Source organism: Protopterus annectens, chromosome 2.part2 (assembly GCF_019279795.1).
Source record: "Protopterus annectens isolate FY-2018-M chromosome 2.part2, PAN1.0, whole genome shotgun sequence".
Lineage (NCBI taxonomy): Eukaryota > Metazoa > Chordata > Ceratodontiformes > Protopteridae > Protopterus > Protopterus annectens.
Genome location: NC_056730.1, coordinates 907090924 through 907115749, shown reverse-complemented (window position 1 = coordinate 907115749; position 24826 = coordinate 907090924). Strand labels below are relative to the sequence as shown.

Sequence of the window (24826 nt, the reverse complement as noted above, 5' to 3'; positions counted from 1 at the left end):
ATAAATAATCCATAGCGACACAACCTCAGTTGCAAACATTACACATTCCAAACCGTGCCGAGACAACAGTACCTGCAAAAATTATACATCACTTTTAACATATCCAGTCATTGTTAGTCCACCATTACATAGCTCATTCAAATCCTGCCTTCTTTTAAACCTCATTCCTCCCCTGCATGTACTGATCCCACATTTCCCATTTTTCGTATGTAATTTGCTCCTACCCTTTTCTAAAGATCTCAGTTCCAGTTGTTTTATCTCCGTTACTATCTTCGCTACTTATAGTAAAGTTGGTTTAGACTTTGATTTCCATTTTCTAGTAATTGCTTTTTTTAAATTTTTTTGGCAGCCATCATAATTAGATTTGGCGAGGCCTTACTATGTCTAGTAAATTCCGATTCTGTATCATAGCTCTAAAAATTTCTTTAGTTATTCCAATTTGCTCACCCAGCATCTCTGACACAGCAGTCTGCAGGGAATCTTTAAAATCTGCCAGCTCATTACACTCCCAGAAAATGTGTTCCCAGTTACCTCTTTCTTGCCCATCACACCTCCAACATTTATTTTCTACCTCAGGAAAAATTCTTTGAAGCCTGCTTGGGGTATAAAAATACCTATGTAAACACTTCCAGGCAAAGATCATAAATCTTCTAGATTTTGTTGCACATTTGGAGACATACATACATCCCCCCATTGTTTCTCTATGGAATTGTTTATCTAAATTCTCTTCTCAATCCTTCCCAATCTCCTCGGACTGATTCTTATAGTTATTGTGCAATATTTTATATGCTCTACTAATTATTCCTTTAACGGCAACTTCTGTTCTAGATTCTATTAAAAACTCTGCTGGTGCTGGTCTTTCGTTTAGGACCCTCCCATTTTTTCTCTTTGCCTATACTCGGATATCAATTCTTGATATGGAAGTAGCCTGCAGTCCAAACAAGTTCCTGGCGTCTTCCCATTCTATTACCTTTCCCTCTCTAGTTACTTGCTCCCAATACCTTGGCTCCTTTGCCAGTTTTCTCCAATACATTCATGCCCCCTTCTTGCCTTGTGTCTGTATCCCTAACTGCAGTCATCCCTAAGGGCAGAATCTCCTTTTTCTATTCCCGTGTTGGCTTAGTTCTTGTTACATGAGCTTCCCCTGTTTCATCATCATCTATTTCCACTTTGAATTATAGCTTTCTGCTTGTGCTACTGTGTAGCTCTGAAATACCCCTTCAACTTGGGTAATCCCAATCTGCCCTGTTCTACTGGAAGAATAATCTTATCCCACTTGACTCTTGGCGTCTTCCTCTCTCAGACAGGAAAGTAAATGTTGATTCAGTATCAGGGCCAGCTGGAATGCACAAGAAATGAATTGTCTGACATACAGAATATTTTGTGAATGTATTGAGTGAATGGTTGAAGGAAGGATTTGTTTGTTTATGAAAAGTTTTGCAGTGGCATATTAAAATTTATATGGAAGAAAGATGAGAAGCATGAAATGAAAGAAAACCCATCACATTAATTAACATTATATTTTTATTAAGAATAACACAGAAGAAAACGGAAGGAAGAATGAGTGATATTATGGAAGACAGTATGTATGGTACAGAAGGGAAGTCAAGAATTGCTATTGGTTGTGACAGAAATTGTGGACAAGTAAGAGGGAAGATATGAAACTTACAAGTGATATCAGAATAACATTTGATACAGAAGAACGGGATTCTTTGTGGAATGTTTTGAAAAACTATGAACTAGGCAACAGAATTAGGAGTCTGTAGATCAGCACATCAAAATGACAGTGAGAGTATTAGTGAATGGGTGGCTGAGTAAAGAAATATGCAAGTAGTACAGTGTAAGACAAGGATGTCCTGCGAGTGGAATATTGTTTGCACTGGCAATGAATGCGATAGCGAGTGAAATACCCTATAAAATGAAAGATGCTAGATATGCGACACAAAAAGATGCGATAATTCCAGTACTTTTAAACATACACAGATGAGACAGTTGTGGTAGCTAAAAACAGAACAGAACATGGATAAGAGAAGTGTTAGTTTGTCTGAGTGGATGTTTATTCAAAGTCATTCCCCTTTCCTTTAAAAATAAAAGTAAGGGTTTTGGTGATGTGGTGAAAACTGGGGGGGTGTATTAATTAAGTGCCTTTACCAGGGATTAAATATGGGGAAAATTATGTAGTTATGATGCAACGGGAGGGTTAGATAAAACAGCAAAATGAGTATGTCTGCTGTGATTAGTATTTAAGAAAAAGGTTTATCTGGTGCATTCTGTATTAATGGGAAAAATAGCATACATATCAAATATACAACCCCAGAAAAATATGAAAACGTAATGTGTTTTCTTTCATATGGGATTCAAGATTAAACCCAGTGAAAAGAAGTGCGCTGTATACGAGCAATGATGGAGGCTTGTGGCTACTAAATCCAGTTGTTTACTCTAAATTTGTACAGAGCAGTATAGTAGGTAAAGGGAGATAATAAGAAATTAATAATGAGAATGTTTAAACATAAGTACAGAAGCTTCTGTAAGATGAGAATAAGAAAGAGAAAAATATGTAAATGAAAAAATTAAAAATTAAGAAAAATATTAACATGGAAAATAAAATGGACTAAAAGATAGAAGGATGTGGTATAACGTGATGACAAGGTATTATTGAGTAAATCCATGGGAAAAGTTACCAGAAATAATAAAAGCCATTAAAATAGGATAAAAGTGGTGTACCAAGATTGTACAGTATCAGGATTTCCTATGGAGACTGGTAATGAGTTACCAGTAAAAGAGAATATGCCATTTAAAAAAGTTGAAAGTGTGTTTATTTTATGGAGAAGAGACAACAGCATGTTTTTTTTTTTGAAATACAAAAGAGTGGCAAAACTTTGGAAAAAAGTTGTGTGAAGAAAAATTTTGAGAATATTGACATAATACAGATATGAATATTATGTATGGATATTACAAGAATAACAAGAAAGGATATGCGAGAATGGTAGATAAGCATTTTATGTTGCTCTTTTGGCTTTTCCTTGTTAGGAGTCGTCACAGTGGAACTTCGGTCCGCTAATGTTTGGCAGTAGATTTTTACGGTGCCGAGGTGCCAGCTCGACACCCAACCTTCAACGAAGGCACGCCCATTTACAGATGTCTTTCGAACGCCACTCGACCGTGAGGAGGACATGCAGACTCCACACCGAAGGTGCTCCAGCCGAGAATCGAACGGGAGAACCTCTTGTGAAACGACAACCCTACCGCTGCACCACAATATGGTTTATTTGACATGACAGACTAAATGAAATTTTGCTTAACAACAAATGGATTTTGGCACAGATATTGCAAAAAATATATTATGGTTGTAGGAGGAGTGGGGGGTCAATTATGGAACAACGAGAGAGTTATAGAAAACTGATGAATATTAAAAAAAATGAGAAATGCGTACATACGCGCCTGTAAATGTTAAACTGTTGCAGAGTTCTCTATAAATTAAGTGCTTCAACTATATCCAGATCCATGCAAGCTAAGAATATATATATTTTTTTTATTTATCACACCTGTAGTTGCTTTATACAGTGACCACTACCATTTTTGAGCATTTATAAAGCAATGCATTTATGTGGCAAAAATAGTCACGTCTGTTTGTTGGCTTCACTAATTCTGTTTGCCTCCTACTTGTAACAGTCTTGCAGAAGGGCATATTAGGTAGGGACTTAAATTGCTTGTTGTCTATTTAATTTGCACTTGACAACTGCTTTTGTTGTGCATTACATTAAGAAATTCCAAGACCACCCGTTTTGTGGCAGAAAGATTTTACCTGTTTTTTTTTTCTGAGTTGTGAAGCAATTCAGGAAGTGTGGTTGTTTTATTGGCTAGAGCACATAGGAGTCAGCTTTCAAGCTTTTTGACTCTACTATAAATCTTGCAAGTTTGCAAGGCTCTTTGTTCATTTACAGAGAACTCTGCAACACTAAGCATTTCAGATACTCATCATTTGGAGACTACACCAGAGAGTTTGAGAGATTTTGCTAGTATCTGAAGCCATCCTTGGCAAGGAAAATGAATTAAATTATTATTTTACACCTTTAGTACTTGTTGTCATTGCATTCTCAAAGATTTCTGTGTGATTTACTGTTTTTCTTGCTGCTGTAATTTTACACTGCTTTAAACACTGCTATTGTACAACTGCAGTGCTATAAATACATTGCATCTGCTGTTTTCAGTGCTTTTAGGTATTTATTTTGTGGCTCCTAAATACATGGGCTCCAAACCAGTCATTTTACATTTAGAAGGTTGAAGTCTGTACTCTTGTTGATCAGAGACGGCTTGTTTCACATATCTGATCTGGGAATTATGGGCAGAAAGCTTACTGTGCGCTTATCTGATTCGCCTATGGGTATACTTCAATTTTTTAATGCCTCTATACAAGCCTCTGTGGTCTGCGCAACAGTGGTTCATGGTGCCCTGTTTAAATGCAGTCACTAGAAGTTGCACTTTTCCCTACAAGAACTACCTCTGAAATTTACCACTGTCCCATCCCACTCAAGAAGCAACTGGTTTGCTTGCTGAGCAGCATTGCCATGTTTAGTCAGTTTTAGATTATGTTATTACAGCACTTAGAATTATCACTGCTCAAAGAGCAACTGATCAGCATGCTGAGCAGCACTGTCGCATGGGTGCTTACGTAATGTAATCTACAGCTAACCTATCACTTGTCCATTTGCAAACACCCCCCATTCTACTCCCTTGTAAAGTACATATTAACCTACAACCATGGACAGGAACTTTCCTGCTATCTCTGCAACCAGCTTGGTGGACAGGAGCATCCTGAGGCAATGCAGCAATTGCCTCTTGTTTACTGACAACAACTTAACGGTTAAGCAGACAAATACATTATGTGAGAGATGTAGTTACACAACATTAATGGAGGCAAGACTGTCACATACAGACACAAAAGAACACCAAAACAGGTGGTCAGTGACACACGCACTGCACTCACCACAATTACTACGGACCAGACACAGACCCACCTATGCTGAGGTGCTCACATAACTTACCCAAACATCAAAGGCCTCCCAGGCAGTCCTCAGAAACTCAACATACACACACACACACACACACACACACACACACACACACACACACACACACACACACACACGACAACTCCCATCACAACACATAAAACTATATCTCACGGTGTCTCAACTACCAAGTCCACAGGCATAAGACCACACAAACCAATATTTTGGTCACAGAAGAAACCACTGTGAGACACACTGATGTCCCTTTCACTAGGCTGAAAAAGGAGAAGGTTACAGTCAGTTACCTGTTAGGGGCCAGGATTTACTAGCTCATGCAAGCACTCAGGTCACTATACTACAGGTATCAGTATGTAGCAGTCATAGTTCATGTGGATGTATATTACCTGAGATGTACTGCTTTGGACTATATGAAAACACTTGTCTCACTCTAAGGGGTCCAATATTTGTCAGCCTGGGAAAACATGACTGACAGGCCACACTGCTTAGCCAGGGATGGTCTTCACCTGTTACCACTAGGCTTTCAGATATTGGCCAAAACATTATCCGCCTCTACTGTACCTTTTTTAGGCATTATCAAACAGATAAACCTTTCAAAATAGCAAAATCTACTCGGTTAAAGGTATTACTGTTACTCACGATAAGCTAAATTACTGCTCAATGTGACTTACTCAGTGAGAAAGCCTTTTGGAATATGGCCCCTGGTGTAAGCCTACTTATAGACAGACTGTACACAAAAGTAAGTCACTTAACATGGAGAAGATAGAAACAATATTAATTTCATGAACTTTAATCATACTTTGATTTAGGAATGGTGTCCATTCCCATCATGGTATTAGAAAATCAAAACACTTGGAGAAATTAAAGAATGAACAAGTCTTTCAGAATCAAGGCAGACTTACAATGGAGTAACTCGCTCAAAATGAGAGAACATCTTTTGGAATCAGGCTCCTAATCTTTCTTACAATTTTAACCACTGTTCTGCTATTAACGTTCTTTTTCTAAACTGCATCTCTAAAACCACTTTTTTTGATGGTGTCTCCAAATCCTTTTTACTTTTCCTTTGTTCAAACTTAATCCTATTTTTAATAGCATCCACACATTTAATAGTTCTATCCAATTATTACTTTATTTTTTGCAGTTAATAATAAATCAAATCAAAGGAATGGTACATTCACTCTTAAAACTCACCTCTCCTTAAATTTCTCTGTTGCTCCTGATGCCACAACATTCATCACTACTGAAAACAAAAATATTACTCATTAGACACGCTTGTTAGCCACGTTTCATTTTTGTTTTTTTTCACATAACCATTCTTTTACTAACATTTGTTGTTTCTGATGCACAGCATTTGTCCCTACCGTAAATAAAAATATTATAGATTGGGCACCCTTGTCTGACACCTTTCACTATCACGCCTTCGCAACAAATACACTCAAGTATAATTACTCTTATAAGTTTGAAATAAATATAATACTTAGCCTTCTATTCTGTTAAGATTCTGTGATTTTCAATACTTACAAAAGCTTTTGATGATGTGCATCAGTATTAATCACGCCACCAAATTAAAACTTCCTATTTTACATTAGACCACCTATTTTCTTTATGAAAACCACACTTTACTGATTTTGCCTCTTTACTGCACATAAACCTTCCAAGACAAAATAATTAAATAACCATCTTCCCACAAACAAAAATGCGACTATAATAAAACTATTACTACATCTGTAATCCAAACAAGATATTAAACACTGACATGCCACCAAAAAAAAAAAAAAAAAAAAGAAAACTATTCCAAAAATCCTGAAAGTAATTACATACCTAGAGTCTTTACAGGAATGCCACAATCTCAATTCATTAGAGACTGAATCAGAATCCACACTGAGGGCCTTCTTCACCACCTTTAAAGAGAACTGTAATAAACAGCAAATTTACTAGTCTAATACAACTGCTTTCCTCAACAATTTAGTTGGCCTATGGCTCTATTATTCTAAGGAGCCAAAAGTCTAGTCTGTTCAGGCTTGGTAAACATTTCCTAGGATCCCCACATTTATAATTTTCATCTACATCCACTTAGCTTCAGGACAGTGCTATAATATGAATGTAGTCAGCTAGACGAGTCATGGCCACATCAGAAGTACACATCCTTCCTTTAACACACCTTTGCTGAAAAGGTTGAACATGCCTAAAAATAATATTTTCCAGGTGTTCAGCTAATATTTTAGCACATTTTTTTGTTTTCATTAACAGAACACAGGCCTAATTTTAGATGTGGTAATAGGCTTGCTTTTATCCTTGATTAATAAAACAATTGAACCTAGCTATGCGTAACAGAAGAGTCGCCCCATCTCTTCAGATACAAGAAACAGCTTCAGTAACTGTGGCACTAATAAACCTTTAAATGAATGTCTTGTCTTATAAAATTTGGCTGGTAGTCCATCTGGTCAAGGGATCTTATATGTTTATAACTGTGTGATTATGCCTTCCATCTCACCCAGCCTAATGCATCCATTAAAGCTCTTCTATTTTTTTCACTATTACCTGTAGTAACACAAATGTATTAAAAAATACAGCTCTGAGGAATATACAAGGATGCAAGAAATTCACACAAGAACTTATTCATCTGAAGGATACCCGAGCAGTCCTGCCCTAGGTTTAAACTGAGAATAGAAATTCACATTTCTCTACATCTCTCTAAGCCTGTGATGAGGTAATGCCATCTGTGCCAGAGAGAGCAGGGCAGTACATGTGTGCATATGCAAGCATAGCTAGCTGGAGTTTAGTAAAGAATGTTAAGTCATTTGACTATCACACTGAAATGTACAGATGTTTGAGCTAAAATATATTTGTAAAGCTGCTTGCATTAAAAATGCATCAACAGTAGGTCCTGCTGGACAGAAACAATGTATGCATGTACATTAGGTTGTATTGTCGCAACTCATGCAATATGTATGGCTTCATCAGAGAACCATGGAAGGGTGGAAAGTTTGAAATTATGTTACAGCTTTTAAATACTGCCATAGATCTTAGCAAAGCTGTGTGTGTATTGTATCAATGTCAGGTGACCAGACCAGAGGTGATGTCATCCTCTAACCAACATCTGGTTTCTTTGGAACCCTCACAGCAGCACTTTAGAATCCAATAGGAAAGATTTCTGACAGTCTATATATCTCACACATCCACACAGACAAAGGCATACATCATCTAGCTTTTGCTGTGGTAAGACGCTCTGCATATATCAGCTTGCCTAGCTTTATAAAGTAGTCAGGGAACAGTAAATTCTTTAGTCAGTGAGCGACATAGTCCAGTATTGTTTTCTGCATCTGTGAAAAACTATCTAACTGTATTATATTTTATAAATCTGTGATTGAAACTCTGCTGTTTACTGTATTCAGTATTCTCTTGTTTTCTGTTTTATTTATCATTAAATATTTTAATATCTTTCATTGTGGCTGATCCTTTACAGAATACTTTTAACATATTGAAAGTACTTATGATTGTTTTAGTGGCACTGTACCTGCTGCTGAAAGCCTTGCTGCTTTGGTCACATCCTACCATCTTTATTACTATTAATTTTACACACTATAATTTGATACCCTTTATAAGAACCTTAGGGCACCTGACTGGTGGCACCATGATAACCTCAGAGTCTGATGCCAGCATTTGTTGTGTGTGTGTGTGTGTGTGTGTGTGTGTGTGTGTGTGTGTGTGTGTTAGCTATTGGGAACAGGTACACAGAGCTCCAAAGTGGTCAGTGTGGAGTTTTGTGTAGGTCTGGAGAGAGGAGGAGAGTCCAGCCCCAGGTTTGGAGTATCCTCCATATGTGCTCTTAAGGGAAGTTGTGCTTGGTACAGGGAGCTGCACCTGAAAATACAGTGTGAATTCATCTTTGCTCTTAGTGACCATCCCTCACCAGAGTCAGTGGTGAGAATGGGGTCTTCTTTATTGCTGGCCTGGAATAGGGACCTTTCACAAATCCTATAAAGCTAAACATTTTGGAGAAGAAATCCCTTTAGCCCAGGTAAACCACCTCCATATTTTCCCTTTTGAATGCACAGTGTTAAACTACATAGCTTTGCATTATTTTTTTTTATTCTGCTGAATATTCAGACGTAGCACCCTCTTATTACTAGCCTTAGACCTTTTTGTATTCTTTTACCAATCTAAATTTCTCTCCAGATAGTTATCGTCCTCTATTCACTCTTGCTCCTGTCTTCTCATCCTACTGGAGGCTCTTTTCACCTGTAATTTGAAAAATTTTGATGATGCCTGCATTCCTTTCCCTGCAGGATCCCCTAGTTTCCATTACTGTCGAATATACTCAGGCATATTTTCACTCTTCAAATTCTTTAGGAGTAAAATACAAAATCACCACAGATGTTTCCTTTCATTCCAGCTCTTTCGGTTTGGCTGTTTCTAAACAAGCCATTGCCTCCAGGATATCCAAGGCCATTTCTTTGTGTTAATCCTTTCATGGCAAATCTCTTGGAAAGCACTACATCCTCGAAGCTGCTACTTGGTCTTCAGTGCATACCTTTCAAGTTGGATATGGTTTCTAGGGACAGAGTAGGTTTTGCTGAAACCATTTTATGTGGGTTTGTTGAGGGCTCTTCTCAGCCTTCCACCTCCCATTCTGTTTCTTGAGCTTTTTTTCTCTCCCTTCTGTACCTAACACTGCAACAGTGATAATAGAAAGTCACAGTACAGTTGCGTAAAATATTACAACAACAGTAGATGTCCCTCTCTTCATTGTTGCAGTATTCACTCCCTCCCTCCAACTCTCTCGTTTACTCTGCATTTTTTTCCTTCTGGATGTGTAATGACTCCTTTGTCCTATGATGACTGTTCTCTTCTGGAGCAATGCAGTTCTAGGTAGTTGCATCCTTAAGTCACTTTTATATCCTCTGTTCTACGTGAAGAGCATAAATGTTATGCACGAGACAACAAAAGATCTCTTTTAAACTTATTTATACTTGCCAAGCGATGGGCTGTCCAGGGCGATACATCACTTCTGTACCAAATACTGCAATAGTGAAGTGAAGGACATCAACGGTTATGGTAAGATTTTACACAACTACTTTCCGTCACTTTGCTCGGTCATCACTACCATGCATATGTCTCAACTATCCAGATTTTCCCTGAATGTCCAGATTTTTCCCTCATATTTTTGGTCTGTTCTTCATATAACTTTGATTTTCTGGCAAATCACTGAGGATTGAAGTTACTAAATAATAACACACATTTGAGTTTCAGACTTGATGGCCTTCAGAAAATGCACCCTAAGAAATAGTTATTCTAGCAACTTTCTAAGCTCGTAAGAGTAGTATTTAAAAGTTGTCTCTTTTTGGGCATTTGTTCCCCATTATTTTAGGCTTTGTCCAGATCTTTTGTGCTAAGAAGTCGAGAGGTATGCTATCATGTAAGTAACTTGGAATGGAAACAGTTCACATGCTACTAGCACATACAGCCATGTCATCTAATGGAAATCATATACATTTACTAATCATTGTCAGACCAGGAATCAGACACTTGTTAGATACTGCAAACAGTTAGAATGATGCTAAAAGCTGTACAGTATAATTTCAGTTATTTGCTTATATATAATAACAGTGGAACTAGAAACAGATTCGTATAGATATGCAAACATGGTTTATGCTCCGACAAGGATGACTTAAAATTTTTTGGCATAGGAACTGAACATACAGAAAAGGTGGATTTGGTAATCATGGATCCAGTTGACGGTTGCGAAAACTTATTCTTTCAATTAGGTAAACAAATTAAGATGCTTAGAACAAACATTTGGCACAGTAAATTGTTTAAAGCTTACCAAATACAGAATATATCCCCTAGAGGATTGAGATGTAAAATCCAACCACTAGTGGGCACACCGGATGAAACTCTGTTGAAAGATTGGCAACAAGCACAACAGGAGGCTGCCATGATTAGAGTTAACATTTTGGCCTCTTTCTATGAGAGAACAATACAGAGTAATATTATTGAAGTAGAAAAACATGTAACAACCTGAAACGGTTTGAACATGAGGCTAGTTTTCAGGGTTGTCTTGGCAAATTATCTAAAGAAATCTCTATTTTGGAAAATAACCTTAAGAAAAAGAAATTTCACAAATTTGCCGGGGATAAGGAAGAATATGATAGGGGCAAACAATTTGATAGACAAAGGGTGTGAGGTTTGCTCATGGTACCAAGAATGCTTCATTTATACGCAAAAAAGACCAAGGTCTATTTTAAAAAGACTGGGCCTAGCTTTATTACCTCTGGTGAGGATTCTTGACTACTGATACTGAGACACCTAATATTGGTGATTCTCCAAATGCTAAAGGGTCAAGGACTGAGGTCCCTTTAGGGGGAAAAAACACAGGGCAGGAAGGAAACACAGAGGTCAAAAACTTAGAAGAGCTCTTCATTTTGATAGTGAAGTAAATCATTCATGTACTAATGTTTTAAATATTTCAAGTCATATTTTGACTGATGATCAATATTCCCTTCTTAATAAAGGCCTTGGTTTCATACCTGTTTTTTCACTGATGAAAGTATTTTGGTTTCTGATACAATGGATTTTTGTAGGAAAATTAACTTGAAATTATTTTTCAACAACAAGATCAAACTGACAATGCTCAAAGATCATCTGATTTTAGATTTCACAAATCTACATTTAACCCTCCATGGATAAACATGTTGCTGTTTTCCAGCAGGCGGTTATAAAGGATATACACTTCAATTTGGGTTCTGTTGACACTATAAAGCATAACATGTCTAGGAAGGAACAAATAGCACTCACACAACTCAGAAACAATACGGATATTGTTATTATTTCTGCCGACAAAGTGCGGTGGTGGTGATGGATACTGAGTATTATGTGAATGAAGGTCTTAGACAACTTTCCAACCATCATCATTACATGAAGATGGAGATTGATCCGACTCAGGTTTTGCTTTGGAAATTAATGAATTTTTGGAAAAGGCTGTAGAATCTGGAATTATCTCTGATAAAACCAAAACTCATTTGACGGTTAAGGATCCTCTGAAACAACAACTCTATCTACTTCCTAAGATTCATAAGTCCATTGATCAGCCACCAGGCAGACCGATTGTATCTGGCATTGGGTCACTCACTGAACCCTTGTCTGTTTTTCTAACTGAAAAATTGAAACCACTGTTAACATGTGTTAGAGCAAGAATCAAGGACACGACTGAATTTTTGCAGATAGTCTCAGAGTCTCAATTGGACCCTGAATGGCTTATGTGTACCCTTGATGTATCCTCGCTTTATACCAGCATCCCTCATTGGGCGGGTATTAATGCCTTGGAATACTGGCTAAATAAAACCAATTTATACCCCAGGGATGAACACCTTATTGTTGTGTATGGCTGAACACATTCTAACTAAAAATGTTTTTATTTCCAACAAAACTGCTATTGGCAACTACAGAATGCGGCTATGGGTGCATCCTTTGCACCCATTTATGCTGATCTTTTATGGGCTACATGGAAGATATGATTTTATATGACCCTTTGCACAACATATATCTACCTGAGATTGATATATGGAGAAGATACCTGGACGACTGTTGGCTTATATGGAAAGGAGGTGAGGAATACCTCCAGGAATTTATTCAACATTTGAATGGGAACATCTGGGGTATCGAATTCACTGTGGAATATAATAGGAGTGCAATCAGTTATTTGGATGTCAATTTAATTCGACAGGAGGATAACACTCTTAGAACGTCCGTACACAGAAAATTCTCACAATATAATACCCTTCTACATGCTGATAGTTTTCATCCGAAACATATTATTCGGAACATACCGAAATCACAGTTTGTGCGGATGAAAAGGATTTGTTCCTCAGTGGATGATCTTTAGAGTCATCAAATGGATCTAACCAAGAGATTTTTGTCCAGAGGTTATTCCACTCATACTATTGAGTCAGCAGTCCAATTTAGTAATGCTAAATCCAGGGATTCTCTTCTCCAATACAATACTAAAACTCATAATGAGGAATCAGATGTATGTAGATTTGTCACCACTTATGGCAGGAATAGTGCCAATTTAGTAAATATTATTAATACTCACTGGAATATATTGAATTCTCATCCATTGTTGGAAGATTATCTGGGAGAACGATGTTATTTTTCCTATAGGAAAGGCAAAACTTTAGGGAATCTATTTTCACACTATAAAAAAACCAGGGTCATGGATCACACTCCAACTCAAAGAACACTTACTGGAGATAAACTTTCAGGCATTTATCCATGTGGACATTGCAGTTTTGTAACTATATTTTCAAAACTACTTCTTTCACTAGTAGGAACACTGGACAAATATCGACATACAGTTTTTGGTAACTGCAGTTCAGACTGGATTATTTATCTTGCCACATGTACATGTCATGCATTTTATATTGGCCAAAGCGTCTAGACAGTTTCGTGTCAGGATCTCTGAACACCTTGGTGACATTAGAAACAGAAGATTAACTAATGCACTATATAGACATGTTATCAAACATCCCACTGCCAAATTTACATTCACCATCATTGATCATATCATAGGAATCGATCTTTTAAAACAGGTTGGCATGATATCCTAAATACCAAAGAAAAAGGTGGATCATTAAACTTGGGGGCTTTTCCTCCTGGATTAAATGATAAATTATAATTTGTAATTAACCATCACTTGCATTACGTATATGTACTTATTTCTTATCAGGTTGCATTGCTTAGGTTTTTGCATTTCAGCTCATTTTAGGATACTGTGGCTGGTATTCAACACCAGAATTCTTATAACCTGACTTTTGTTTTGGGTTTATTTTTGGGCATTTACCCTTTATTGTATGTTTTTTATTATGTTTGTTTATTATCATTGATATACCAGTATACTGTGTCTCTTTGGATTTTTTCATTATAATCTGGAGATATGCATGCAACTTAGGCAAACTTTTTTGTTTACTGAACTATGTATTTTTCAATTACTTTTGCCTTGATTGTATTTTTCAATTACTTTTGCCTTGTTTGCATTTTTGACTTATCAGGAAGTGATATCATATAGATGCCTTAGAGAACATTATATAAGATGATGACTAAGTGCTTTTTGCTGACTATACTACTGATGAAAGCCTTGCTGCTGAAACCGGTCTAGTTTCAGTTTTATTAAACTACTTTTGAACCTTCCTTGGTGCTGGCCTTTTTTCTGATTTTGGGTCTAACAAGTGCTCTTGCCGTGCACCAGCCTAACTTGCTAGCTCCTATACAATGCAAACATAATCTCAGATGGAATTTGGCTAACATCTTTGAAACTTCCTGAAGGCACTCCTTCCCCCACCCCCCTCAGCCAAAGGTGAGCATGCTCAGAAAGGCAAACCTGAAATGTAAACAAAGGCTGAATCAAAAGAAAACCCTGGGACTGTCCCTTCAACAAATGCTGGTTTATTGACTATTACTGCGCTACTGCATAGAAAAAGAAAAAAAAAATTCACCATCCACGCTTCTTCAGGCTTAGAGTAGATTTCTAATATAAGGTTAGGCCTTGTATACTTCAGCAAATCATCTGACTTCAAATGCTGTCACATGACCTTATGAAGTCAAACTAACAGCTGATTTCAAAAGTCATATGACACATTGGGTAAAGTTGTTTCATGGTAGTCAAAGTGAACTTCTCATACTTTTTTTTATTTTCAGAGAGAAAGTAGCTGGTTTTACAATGTAATATGGTATTTTAGGTACACATTTTTTTTTTATTCTAAATACTTTCAAAATCAAAAATATTAAAATAAATTCAGTTTTATATTACTTTAAATCTCTGATTCTTATGCATGAACTGTAAATGCATTCTTAAAATTAACTAACTGTGTATTAGATTATTTGTACCTTAGACTAAAAATACATTTTAAGAGTTTTTCCTCTTTTTTCCTGTTGACTGACTAAGTTTATTTTCAACCACTACACCATGTATTAATCTTATGCTTTATCTCCCAATCAATACATAGAACAATTTTTCAGCATGCTCATGTCCACCAGTGAAACCCCTTTGTTGACAGCTGTGGCCCAAGACCATCACTCATCCAATCAGACTGTTTGTCCAACTGAGTCATTCTGGAAGGAAGAGCTGGGAATCATTTCATTCACGGGCAAAGGAGGTATCCACCAAATTCTTGTGAGGCAATACGTTGAAGGCTCCCTTATAGAGATTTGGAAAGGAAGAATAAAGGTCGGTTTTATCGGAGGATGAAGAGAGGGGTATCCACCAGGTTCTTGTGAAGCATGATGCTGAAGACTCACTTACGGAAATCAGACTTATGGCTTCAGCCCAAAAGCATACGTCTGTTTTTTATGAGTGTGTCCTCTCCTTTTTACCCATTCTTGTCTGAAAAGGAAGAAGGACCAAGGCAGTGGTGCAGCAGTTATAGAATTGTCGCCTCACAGCAGGAGGTTCTTCAATTTGATTCTTGTCTGGGGTGTCTTATGTGCATAGTCTGCATGTCCTCCCTGTGTTTGTGTGGGTTTCTTCTGGGTGCTCCAGTTTCCTCCCACATTCCAAAGACACGCATCTGGAGCATTTCTCCCTGGGCCTCCGCTGAAAATGGGCTCTGTCTGAGATGAACTTTCCCAGTAACAAATATTAAATAAATAATTAAAATATTCCCAAAACTAATAGCCCTAGTTGACTCTACTCTGCTGCTATGCACTTAATTTCAATCCTACTCTTTTTATTACAGTTGGGGAAAATTATCAATAAGTATAGAGAAAATAAAGTGCAACTCTGAATTTCAGAATTTTAAAATGTCAGCCTCACATGTTAAGGCTTATTCTGAAGTATTGTGAATGTATGAAGGATGTTTCATCTACAGCTACTTCTTGTGAAGAAAGACCTGCTTGTTTCTTCTACTTCATAGCTCACTACTCATTATTTGCAGTGTATGATTGACACTGCTTCCAGGACTATGGCCACTGTATGGTTTTAAGGTTGTTTCCTTGGCTGCACTCTCAGAACCTTCCAGATTATGTTAGAAATGAGATTTTAAATTCTCCCTTGGATAGAGATTTACTACTACGGAAGTGATCAAAAAATGTGATGAAAGTGGCAAGCTGATCCAGGGAATCTCTGACCTTTTGGCCCTCCCTCCTCTTCCAGACTGTCCATGGGATTTTCTTTCCCCTCATCCAATTTCAGCCAAATAAAACCCACACTGAAGCGAATACAGGTAAACAGACTTAAGAAGTGGCAAGGAGGTTCCAAAATTTCCCAAAACAAAGCACAATCCAACAAGTTTTTATGACTATTCAAGAGACCTTGTGACCCCCTTCCACCCTAGCCCTATTTCTCTTCCAGATAGTCTGAAGCTCCAATTTTCTCTTTGGCAACAGATATGTTCAGACAAACAGGTCATCATTCATCAGGGTTACAGATGGCAGTGGAGGGAAATTCCTCCTTTTCAGGAGGGTCATTCTTCACCCTGCAAAACAGACTGTTTTGTTTCCACCTATTCTTCAACACATGCTGTCCCAAGGTGCGATACAACTAGTTTCTCCTTCTCAAGAGGGGGAAGGGTTTTTATTAGAGGATGTTTCTAGTCCTAAAGAAATAAAATGCTTGGAGACCAGTTCAGGATCTTTTCTTTCCTAAACCCGTTTGTGACAGTGCCCAAATTCAAAATGATGTCACTTCACAACCTGTTAACTCTTCTTCCTCTTTCAAGTTTCATGGTAGCACTAGATTTAAAAGATGCTTATCACCATACTCCTATTCATCCAGACTTCAGACGTTTCTTAAGATTCTGTGTCTCAATCACATTATCAGTTCTCTGCCTTACCCTTTGTACCATCTACTACACCCAAGAATGTTCACAAAGTATCTAGCTCCAGTTATAGCTCATTGCAGGCTATAGCATATCCACATCTTTCCATATTTAAACAACTTGTTTACCTTTGCAGAGTCTTTTTCAAAATGTCAGGAATCTCTCTTCGGTGAGAGATCCCTTGCACAAGCTGCAATTCCAAGACAACATTCAAAAGTCTTTCATGACTCTTTCACACAGGACTGCTTTCTTGGATATCAAAAAAAGATCTTAACTTAGGTCTATTTCTAAGGTTTTACACTCAGATTTCAGTTATTGTGAGGGAATAACCAAGTATTTTGGGACTCAAGGCGTCTACGATTCTCATGATACATCTGGCAAGACTCCATGTGAGAAAGACACAGTGGCATCTGAAATCTCTCTGGTCCAAGCATCAGGACCTTTTATCTTTTCAGATCCCAGTATTGGGGTTTGTCAGAAGAGAAATCACTTGTTGGTGGCAACTGTTCCAAAGCAGTCACCACAGATGCTTCAGACTTTGCTTAGGGAGCAGTTTCAGGAAACAAAGTGCAGGGGGTGTGGGACACCAGGCACAAACGCAAACACAAATACCAAGGAGATGCTTGCTGCGAGATGACTGCATATTGAGTTAACAGCTTAACTCTAGTTCTCCCAGAGTGAAAACAGAAACTCAACAGAGAAGGTCAGTAGACTTTTGTGTTTATGGGTAAATTTCAGTAACTGGCTAGTAAGTGTACTGCCTGGATGCCGGGAAGAAAGAAATACAGATTACTGGGAAAAATCGGCGACAAAAACTAAGGAAAAAACACTGACTGAGGAAGAGTTCTGCAGCTGTTCAGCAAAAAGCAATGCAACCTTCAGATATGACTTTCTGCAACCTACGGGTATCATTGAAAAACTCATCAGCTTAAATGTCAACCCATACATCACAAGATGGGTTGCAAACTGGCTGAGTGACAGAACCCACAGGGTCAGAGTTGCTGGCGCCATGTCAGACTCAAAGCCTGTCACAAGTGGTGTCCCACAGGGCTCAGTCCTGGGCCCACTCTTGTTTGGCATCTACTTTTCCGAAGTACAAGCAAACACAGGAGGGTTATGGCTGACAAAGTTTGCAGATGACTGCAAACTGGGCGCCATAGTAGAAAACACATCTGATACAGATATCCTTCAGAAGGGTCTCACAGAAACGGATAACTGGTGCCAGAGCCACGGCCTAAAGTTAAATGCCAAAATGCATAGTCATACCCTTCGGAAAAACAAGGTTACCCCTAGCTACCAAATAGGTGGCAATCCACTGAGCACAGAAGAAGTTATCAGGGACCTGGGGACCCAGGTTGATAGTAGTCTGTCATTCGACACCCATGTAGCTAAAGTAGTTAGGAAGACCTTCTACATTGCCCACCTTATCATGAAGGGATTCTCATCTAGATCAAGGGAGGTCATAGTCTCCTTTACTCATCACTCATCAGACCAATGATTGAGTACAATGCCCCATTCGAATGTATCTGACCCGACACTTGCAGCAGCTGGAGAGGCCACAAAGTTCCTCACCAAAAGGATAAAGGGTCTCAAAAATCTGTCCTATGCTGCCCGACTGAAAGAACTCCAGCTCTATTCAGTAAACACACGCTTGCTCAGAGGAGACCTTTGCCTAACATACAAGGCCATGTCAAACCCAGATTTGATGAATATGCTTCACCTCAAAAATCTAGATCCATCAGAGCCACAAGGCGGAGACTTAAACCTTGACACGGCTATTAATAGGACGTGCTGGAGGGATAGATTCATCACCCAAAGACTCCCTATGCTGTGGAACAAAATCCCGGTACATGTGAGGCAGAGCACCTCGCTGGCCTTGTTCAAGAGAAATCTTGACCAATGGATGGGAGATCACAGATATACCCAGGGATTACCTCAGTGTCACTGCTCAACAGAGGCACAGCAAAATAATGGGTATAGTTCCCCATACTAAAGGGGTGGCGTTGGCCACAAAACGATGGGCTAGGCTTGTAAATGCCCTCGGGCAGATAGCCTAGTATGAACCTATGAACCTATGAACAGGAAGACAGAAGACAACTGCACACAGACCTAGTTAAAATAAACAAAACAATGATGCAGTATATCAACATAAGCAACAAAAGTTTGGAAAAATGGAAGAAACTGTAGATATTCAGATGAGTTGAGGTGATAAAAAAGTACAGTTGTGTACCTACCATAAATGTAAACGGTCGAGTGTATTCACTGTTGCAGTCATTACACTTGGGTTACCCTGCTGGCAGGCTACCCACAGTCGGCTTGAATTCCAAAGTCCTAGTCCTGCGTCGGTTGACGTCAGAGCGCCAGGGGTATACAAGAAGCAGTAGACGCCATTTTCTTCAGTTTTTCTTGCCCCACATGTCAGGTGCCCCCAAGAATCTTGCCCCACATGTCAGGTGCCCCCAAGAAGGTAGGCAATACATATTGCTTATAAAAACATATAGTAAAATAAAAACAATACCTTCATCTACAAGCAAATACACCACATTGGTTGTATAGGATAGAGAAGTATAGATAGGTCCCAGCAAAGAAAGGGGGATGGAGGGCGAGTAACCTGGACTGCAACAGTGAATACACTCGAACATCTACATTTATGGTAGGTACACAACTGCACTATGTTCATCGTGTTTCACTGTTGCAGTCATTACACTTGGGTTGAATTCCAAAGCTGAGGTAGGGCGGCTGGGTTTAAATAGGATTAGGAGTGGCTATGAGGCCCTGCAGAACTGCAGTGGCAAAGCCTGCTCTAGATTTAGAGTAAAGAGGTAAGTGATAATGCTTGGTAAAAGTGTGCAGTGAACTCCAAGTTGCAGCATCCAAAATTTCCTTGTTGGTACTCCTCTGAGAAAGGCTGCTGAAGTGGCTGCTGCCCTGGTAGAATGTGGCCTAATATTCTTAGGCACTGACTTGCCATGCTGTGCATAGCACAAACGAATACAGTGTCCTATCCATTTTGAAATAGTCTGCTTTGAGATAGCCTTTCCTTCTGATCCTGAAGCATATGCTACAAACAGTTGCTCAGTTTTTCTGAAAGCTTTTGTTTTGTCCAAGTAGAAGCATAGCTGCCTGTGTATGTCCAAAGAGTGCAGAAGTCTCTCCCCTTTATTCTGGGGATTTGGATAAAATGTTGGCAAATGAATGGTTTGGTTAAGAGCCACACTGGATACTACCCTTTGGCATAAATGTTGGGTTTGTCCTTAGAGAAACCCTGTCTGGATGAAAAATGATAAAAGGTTCCACTGCCATTAATGTCTGTAACTCTGAGACTCTTCTTGCTGAAGTTATTGCAAAGAGCAGAGCAGTTTTCCATAAGAATTTTATGTCCGCTGTATTGGCTGGCTCAAAAGGAGGCAAGTGTGAGCTTTTCTAGGACAAAGTTGAGGTCCCATGTAGGTATCAGTGCTCTCCTTGGGGGGGTCTTATGTTTTTTGCCCCTCTGAGGGAGGTACTGTCTTAGTAGTGGATGAGAGAAAATAGGAGGTTCCATATTGTAATGAGCTGAAATGGCAGAGGCATGGATCTTACTTGATGAGAAGGATAGGCCTTTGTCCAGCATCTCAGTTAGGTATTGTAAAATATGAGGAATATTTGAAACAAGTGGTTCAAGTCCTTGTGCCTGGTTCCAAGCACAGAATCTCTTCCATTTTTCTGCATATGATTTCCTGGTGCTGGGCCTCCTGGCTTCCAAAACGACATCCATAACAACTTTAGAGAGAGGTGTGTTCTGAGTGTCTATATTATCTGCCATGCAGCCAGATTTAAGGTTCCGAGTTGGCTGTGCAGGATTCGATTGTGTTGTTGAGTCAGAAGATTAGGAATTTGAGGTAAGTCCAGGCTATGCCTTGAGACAAGCTCTTTAGGATTGGGTACCAGTGCTGGCGTGGCCAGTCTGGGGCAATAAGAATCATTTTTGGCTTCTCTTGTCTGACTTTTAGGAGCACCTTGGGAAGGAGAGGCAGTGGTGGAAAGGCATAAACTGTTAGGGTTTTCCAGCTGAAAGATAGAGCATCCACTTTCCATGCTTGTGAGTGATAAGTCCTTGTGCAGAATCTCTGTAGTTGGCAGTTGTGAGGGGAGGCAAAAAGATCTTGTGTCTGGGCATCCCCATTTTCTTGTTATGCTGAAGACCTGTGAGTCCATGAGGATTCTGCTTAGTTCGTCTGCCAGAGTATTTTTCTTTCCTGGCAGGAATTGTGCCTGCAGATGTACTTGATAAGTCAGTGCTGTGTTCCAAAGTCATGGCTTGCCTGCAGAGGGGGTAGGAATGCATACCCCCTTGCTTGTTTATGTACGACATAACTGTAGTATTGTCCGTCTTTAGTAATAGTTGTCCTGGATGTAGTAGATCCTTGAAGGCTGTCAGGGCATTCTGTACAGCTAGCATCTCTTTTTGATTGATGTGAAGATGCATTTGGTCTGCGAGCCACGTGCCCTGAATACATTTTCCTGCCATGTGTGCCCCCCAGGCATAATCCGATGCATATGTTGTTAGTGTCTGCCTGGCTGTGGGTAAAGTGAAAGGCTGTCCCTTGTTGTGGCGACAGGCCAGGGCCCACCATCGAAACTCCTGTTGCAGGCAGGGAATAAGAGTTGCTATTGTTTCCAGGCTGCGGCAATGTTGAGTCCAAACACTTTTTAGGTACCATTGTAGCTTCCTCATATGCAGTCTTGCATATGGAATTAGCAGGATGCAGGATGCCATGAAGCCCAAAGCCTGCAGAATTTTTCTTGCAGGTAGCTGGGTCTTTGTTGCCATCATTTGAAAGTAATGAGTCAGTTGCATTTGCTTGTCTGGAGTGAGATAAGCCATCTGGGCAGTTGTATTCAAGCTTGCACCCAGGAATATTCTCTCTTGAGAGGGCACTAGTTTTGATTTCTTTTCGTTTATTGTGTACCATAGGCAAATTATTAATTCTTTTACAAACGCCAGATGCTTTAGTAGAATGTCCTTGCTCTCTGCTTGAATAAGGCAGTCGTCCAAGTAGGGATATATTTGAATTCCTTTTTATCTGCAAAATGCAATTACTGGTGCCAGGCATTTTGTGAAGACCCTGGGCGCAGTAGATAAGCCAAAGGGCAGTGCAGAGAATTGGTAATGCATTGAGCCAGCTATGAATCTGAGGCATCTTCTGCAAGATTGTCTGATTGGGACATGCAGGTATGCCTCTGAGGTCCAAAGTAACTAGCCAAGCCTTCTTGCCCAGCATGGGTAGAAGTTGCTGCAGTGTCAACATTTTGAATTTTGGAACATCCAGGAAAGTATTTAGGATTGACAGGTCCAGTATTGGTCTCCAGGCTTTGTCCTTTCTGGGTACCAAGAAAAGTCTCGAGTAAAATCCTTGCCCCTGTTCTTGCTGTGGTACATTTTGAATAGCTCTCATGTCCATGAGAGCAGAAATTTGTTTTTGTGCCTCTGCCCATTCATTTTGTGGCAGGTCTAGCATACCTTTTGACCTTGGTAGGGTGTGAAAGTGGAATCTGTAACCCTGAGAAACCTGTTTGTCCTGGGTGATCCTGTGCCAATTTTGTGAGAAAAGTGCTAGTTTTCTCCCTAAGGGTGCTGCCAAAAGGTAAGTGCTTGGCATTTGTAGAAGGAAGTCATTGGGACTGTTTCTTATAAGGTTGCGATTTGTCTTCTCCGCCTTTGGGGGCTGAAGCACCCCACTGTTTAGGTCTGTAGGAGCCTTGGGGCTGAGATCTGCCTCTTGGGCGTCTGTATCTGCCTCTTTATGGCCTGTCTAACACTGGAAAGGACCAATTTTTAGAAGGCCAGTTCCTGCTAAATCTAGGTGGCTGAACCTGTAAGAAATCCTTTACTGTCTGCATTGATTTTGCTTTATCCTCCATTTTCTTTAACACCTCTTCTGCCTCAACACCAAACAAAGCATCATGCTGTAATGGAGCATCCAATAATTTTGCTTTAACATGATCAGGTAAACTTTGTTCTTTTAACCAAGCAAGCCTTCGAATGACAGAGCCTGTAACTGCGGCTCTGCATGAAGCCTCTAATGAATCAAAACCACATTGCAGAGTATGCTTTCCCACTTGTTCAGCTGCATGCAATAAATCCTGCATTTCCTTACTGTCAGGACATTCTAAGCTTGTAAGCATTTTCTGTTTTAGCAAAGACATTAGGTATTGTTGATATTTAAGCATGTAAAACTGGCAGTTTAAAGCCCTTACAGCTAAAGTAGCAGAAGTGTAAAGTTTTTTCCCCCATCTATCCAGTGCTCTAGAATCCCTATTAGAGGGAACATGATTTTTATAGCAGTGGAAGCCTTGGTCCCTTTGGGACCCTGAGAAATTGTTTCTGGGTCAGCAGCAGGGTTTTTATAAAGAAATGTATGAGAGTCTGGGACCCTGTAGTACCTATCTAGCTCGACTGGTGCAGGGGGTAAAGAATCAGGAGACAAACTGGATTCAGAAAAACATCATCAACAATATCTAGTACAGGGGGACAGCAAGGGGCCTGTGCTGAGGCAGTAAAAGAAAGTCTCGGAGCATTTTCTTGGATTATGAATAATCCTGGCTCTCCCAATGGAAATGCTCCCTCATGGTGTGCAAGGTTTCCCCAAGAGAGCAATCCTCAGGAGGACAGGCTGAAGGGATAGATTCTTCAGCATCAGAGTCCTCATAGGGAGGAAGAGAATATTCCTGTTCTGAAGAGGAATCAGAGGAAATAGAAACCTGGTCAGAGGAGTCATAGTCAGTGTCTTGCCTAGGCCTTTTATCAGGAGGGGGATGGGAACCCCTGATTAAAGCAATTAGGTCCTCAGCCATTTTAAGCATCTGTTTCTTTGGCATGGATGACTGTCCAGGAGAATGCTGTACTTGTTTCTTTGTCTTTAATGGTGTATGAGACTTTGCCTTGACTGCTGAAGTGGACTTGATAGTAAGCTGTGTAGGTCTGAAAACACCCTCAGCAGCCGATGCCTGCTCAGCGGCTCTGGACCCATCTGAGGGAATAGTTTCCGTAGGCCCAATACCTTGAGTTTCCAGAGGCCTAGTTGTCTCCATGTGGGAGTCAGAGGCGGCCTGTGGCTCTGAGGCAGCCGGTGTCAAGGGCTGCGAAAGCACCTCACTGAGAACCGGCGACTGGCCTAGAAGAGGATTCGTCGTCTGTTTTGGACCTTGGATGCCTGTCCTTTTCTTTGTCTTTGTGATTTTTATGAATTCCGGTTGTCAGTTCCAACAGCATTATGTAGTTAAACCTTTGGCCAAAGTAATGTAAAGCAAATTCAAACCGAAGCTTAATAGTGCGTTGGTTGAATCTAGCACAAAACCGACAACTAGCAATGTAGTGGTCAGGGCCTAGGCAAGGAATACAGTAAGAGTGAAAATCCATATGAGGTATTTGCTTCCCACAAGAAATACAATTGTTAACTTTTACTGACATCGGTCTGGAGCAAGAAAAAGTTTCCTCAACACGGTACTTAGCTTTATTGAAGACTTCGGTTCTGAAATTCAATTTCAAAAATCTCAGGAGTCGGCCGACCGGCACTTGCGAACTACTTTTGCTTCGGGCACCACGCGGCAAGAAAAACTGAAGAAAATGGCGTCTGCTGCTTCTTATACTCCCCTGGCGCACTGACGTCAGGGAAGAGGCGACAGCAACCGACGCCGGACCGGGACTTGGGAATTCAGGCCGACTGCGGGTAGCCTGCCAGCAGGATAACCCAAGTGTAATGACTGCAACAGTGAAACACTATGAACATCTGCAAAACTCAAACTGAAATGAAGAAAAGGCTGGCTGAATATGAGACTGCTTGGGAAGAGATGTTTCAAAAATAATAGAATTACAGGACAGAACACGTACGGAAACATTCGTGTTCAGTTATAACAGAGAAGCAGAAAGGAACAGACTGCATTAATTTTATGAAAGCACAAACTATCAACTGGACTGGTATTCCACAGCAGAAGATGTTA

At 39.7% G+C, this 24826-nt stretch overlaps 1 protein-coding gene across 8 annotated transcripts in view; it reads right to left on the bottom strand.

The window, feature by feature from the left end:
• Positions 1–24826, bottom strand: part of ZFYVE16 (zinc finger FYVE-type containing 16) — a 3161611-nt gene that overhangs the window by 3018883 nt on the left and 117902 nt on the right. The window contains exons 1-2 of one of the 8 annotated variants that reach the window (XM_044064222.1): positions 6852–6940; positions 6222–6270 (exon numbers count right to left, since the gene is read on the bottom strand). The exons of 5 other annotated variants lie outside the window; for them this stretch is intronic. The gene's annotated coding sequence lies outside the window, so the exon portion shown is untranslated. Of the gene's footprint in view, positions 1–6221; positions 6271–6851; positions 6941–24826 lie in introns of those variants that run through there. 2 more of the 8 variants (XM_044064223.1, XM_044064224.1) reach the window with 2 other exon arrangements.